Below are 4,564 nucleotides of genomic sequence, written 5' to 3'. Positions count from 1 at the left end.
GCTTGTGGCCGTGCTAGGAAACAAGTACCAAAAAATCACTTGTGATAATTTAATTTGTGACAATTTAATTTGAAACCCGCCATGAGTTATTTGGGGTAGTACCGATGGTGTAATGGTTAGCATTACTGCCTCACAGCAGTCATGGGTTCGATTCCCACCATGGCTCTAACTGTGCAGAGTTTCTATATTTTCCCTGTACTTGCGTGGGTTTCCACTGGGTACTTCGGTTTCCTCCCACAATCCAAAAATATACTGGTAGGCTAATTGGCTCCCAACAAATTAACCCTAGAATGTCTGTGTGCGTGTACATGTGGTATGGAATATAGATTGTAAGCTCCACTGGTGCAGGGACTGATGTGAATGTTCAAATATACTCTGTAAAGCGCTGCGGAATATGTATGCGCTATATAAGAAACTTTTAATAATAATAATAATAATTTGTAAAAATCAATGCCATTCATCATTCTCTTGCTTCTAAAATATCCATCTCAAAAAGCTGCTCCTTCTGTGAAGATAGCCTTTCAGAAGTGAGCTAATATTCCTATTTAGTACGGTCTCCTGAGAATAACCAGATATTTTTCAGGCTGTGCATGTGCAGCACCAGATGACCAAAAAGCTGGAGCTAGGGAACAGTCCAAAATACATTGTTATGAACTGTGGAGGGGTGCATGGTACAGAAAATAATTTTTTATGGTACTTGTGTAGTTTCACGCTGCGGGCTCGGTGGCTCGCCACGCTATCTAAAATCAACTCCATGCCAACATGGATAGTGGGGGTATGAACTATCCATGTTGGCATGGAGTTAAGTTAGTTTATTTTAGATAGTTTGCCGAGCGTAGAAACCAGAAGGGTACTTGTTTCCTAGCACGGCCACAACGATTTGGATCTCAGGCATCGCAGGTAAAATAATCGCATCGGTCGCGTCGCATGCGTGCAAAAAATCACATGCGATGCGACCGACGCGATGCCCGCGATTTTACATAGGGAACAATGTAAAATGCCTCAATTGACCCAATTAAATATAGGGAACAATGTTAAATGGCCCACAGACCCCAAAAATCCCCCCTGAAGTGTTAAATGGCCCCCCAAAAACTTGTTAACGCGACCCCACGATCAACGTCAACCCGAAGCGTGGCGAGCACAGCGGTACGCGTCCTCTGACCTTTTCATACCCCCACTATCCACGTCGGCGTGGAGTTGAGAATAGAAAGTGTGGCGAGCGCAGCGAGCCACCGAGCCTGAAGTGTGGCGAGCGTACGCGGATACCTTCACAGGTATCCGCGTCCCCTCGTGGGGCTCACTGCGCACGCCACGCTTCGGGCTCGGTGGCTCGTTGCGCTCGCCACACTTTCTATTATCAACTCCACGCCGACGTGGATAGTAGAGGTATGAAAACGTCGGGGGACGCGTACCGCCGCCCCTCGCGGGCTCGCTGCGCCCGCCACGCTTCCGGTTGACGTTGATCGTGGGTTGGCGTTAACAATTTTTTTGGGGGCCATTTCACACTTCAGGGTTTTTTTTGGGGGGTCTGTGGGCCATTTAACATTGTTCCCTATGTTAATTGGGTCAATTGAGGCATTTTACATTGTTCCCTATGTAAAATCGCGGTCATCGCGTCGGTAGCATCGCATGCTTTTTTTGGCCGCCTGCGATGCGACCGACGCGATTTTGACCTTTTCAATGCATTTCAATGGCAAATCACGGGCATCGCGTCGGTCGCATCGCATACCATTTGAAATGACCCACGATGCCCGCGATTGTGGCCGTGCTAGGAAACAAGTACCACCGGAAGTAGCACGGCGCCATGAAACTACACAAGTACCATTTTTATTATAAATCCCAGGGCAAGTACTTAGAAGTGCCAGTGGAGGGGGACAAGGAGTATATGAGCAGTGTATAGAAAATATGGAGGAGGAGCTCCAATATGCAGCACAAGAGGAGATAGCAGGGAGACATTGGTAATCCGCAGCATGTGGAGACATTCGGGGGACTGTTGGCATATAGGGCCTTAATCTAGTTCACTCTTTCTGACAAAATTCTTCTTAGATGGATCAAAACCATGTGCACTAGAGGGGGGCAGCTGCAAAATGTGCAGAGAGAATTAGATTTGGGTGAGTTATTTTGTTTCAGTATAGGGTAAATACTGACTGCTTTATTTTTACACTGCAATATAGATCTCACTTTGAAGTAAAACCCCACCCAAATCTAATTCTCTCTGCACAAGTTACATCTGCCCCACCTGCAGTGTACAGGGTTTTGTCCATCTAAGAAGGATTTTGTCAGAAAGAGTGAACTAGAATAAGGCCCATAGTTTCAAGTTCTGAAGTAAAAGCATTTTTCGACTTAAGGAATCACAATTTCTTTAGACTTGAGCTTATCAGGGCAGATTATGTAATCATGAGTGGTCAGTGATATCTCCTGCATTTACAGAATAAAAAAGAAGTCTGGTAATTAAAACATTAAAAAAATAATTCATTTAAGTCATTTGATGAATATGTCCCTTGATAAGGCCAGACATATTTGGAGGGGATATTTTACTGTAGTAGAATAAAGCAGCGAAGCTAAGGGCACTTTTGGAGATGGCTGTGGTTACAGTAAGTAGAGGCACATCCTGAGGTGCTATAAGGAATGTTTGGGGGTGCGTGGCATGTGGGTGGCGCAAATTCGCAGGTGTCACAACTGATGTGGTGGGAATGTATGCGGCTACAATACCATGCACGACAGCAGTGTTTCAGCACTCACAGTTTCTTAGGTCTTGCAGCCATACTGTGCATCTATAGGGCTACTTTGAACTTCAATAATCAACTGATCTGATCACAACCGCTAGGAGCAGTGTTAATTTCATCAACCAAAATTTAGACTATTCTGTGACTAAAATGTAACTATAATGAAAATACAGTAGGCATTTTTTAATTACGAAAATGTTGACTAAATATTCGTCCATGTTGTCATTACTAAAATTGACTAGGACACCACATTTTACGAGTGATTGATTTTTGGGATTATTTAACTAACTATACTGTATTAAATACCCCTTTCCCACTGCAGGCTTTACACGGTAAAATGCCGTTTTTTTTAGCCTTTTTAAACGGCTAGAGCTGCAGTGGGAAAGCTCCAGGTTGCTTTACACGGGTAACAAATACCGATATTTGTTAACCGGGTAAAAAGCAGTGTTTTTACCGTGTAAGAGACGTTTTTTCGGCAGTGGGAAAGGGGTAGCCCTTTACCCGTTAAAAAAAAAACGGCATGGGGTCCCCCCCCCCCACTGCCGTAACCAGCACCAGGCTGAAGGAGCTGGCATTAAAAAAATCAGGAAACCCGACAAATAGGGGTTCCCTGATTTTTTACAACCAGCCCCAGGCTCCAGGTCCGGGGCTGGTTCCCAAAATACGGGGGACAAAATGACTAGGGGTCCCCCGTATTTTAAGAACCAGCCCCAGGCACAACCAGCCAGCAGGGTAATGCCACAGCCGGGGGACACTTATTATATAAGGTCCCGCGGCCAAAGCATTAACCCTACCGACCAGTCAGCCTGGCCAGGGGTCCTGGGGAAGTGGGGACCCCCCCAATGAAGGGGTCCCCCCCTCCAGGACTTACCTGACCAGGCTGAAGCCTGGTGCTGTCCCCGATGCCCCTGGGCGGTGGGCATCGGGCTGATGGAATGGTGTAAAAAATAGAATAAAAACTATTGTCTTTTACTGGTGAACTATGAGTCCCAGCAAGCCTCCCCCGCAAGCTGGGACTTGGAGAACCACAAGTCCCAGCCTGCGGGGCATTAAAGGGCCCGCTGGGTCTTGTAGTTCCACAGTAAAATAAATAGTACAATAAACACACTGACACACGTGAAAAATAAAAGTTTAATACATAAATAACACATACATACTGATACTTACCTATCTTGAGCCCGTAGGTAGCCCTGGTCCTGATGTCCTGGTCCGTGTCGGCATCTGTATCCCTGTCGGCGGTCCGGAGTCCGAAGAAATCCGTGTGGGAATCTATGGAAGGAAACCATACTCACCTGTGCCAGCGCGACGTAGTCCAGGTAAGGGTCTTTGCAAAAAAACAAACCGAGAATGCGAAACCAGCCCGGACAGCAGGGAGCCGCACGGTGTTTGTGTACATCGTGCGGCTCTGCCTCCCGAATGCCGCTATTGGCCGCCTTGCGGCCTAGCGGCTCCTGATTGGCCGCTAGGCCGCAAGGCGGCCAATAGCGGCATTCGGGAGGCGGAGCCGCACGATGTAAACAAACACCGTGCGGCTCCTGCTGTCCGGGCTGGTTTCGCGTTCTCGGTTTGTTTTTTTGCAAAGACCCTTACCTGGACTACGTCGCGCTGGGACAGGTGAGTATGGTTTCCGTCCATAGGTTCCCACATGGATTTCTTCGGACTCCGGACTACCGACGCCGACAGGGATGCCGACATGGATACAGACGCCGACACGGATCAGGACCAGGGCTACCTACGGGCTCAAGATAGGTAAGTATCAGTATGTATGTGTTATGTATGTATTAAACTTTTATTTTTCACGTGTGTCAGTGTGTTTATTGTACTATTTATTTTACTGT

This window comes from Crinia signifera, chromosome 7 (assembly GCF_055691185.1).
Source record: "Crinia signifera chromosome 7, ASM5569118v1, whole genome shotgun sequence".
Taxonomy (NCBI): domain Eukaryota; kingdom Metazoa; phylum Chordata; class Amphibia; order Anura; family Myobatrachidae; genus Crinia; species Crinia signifera.
Note: the sequence above shows the minus strand (reverse complement) of the source record.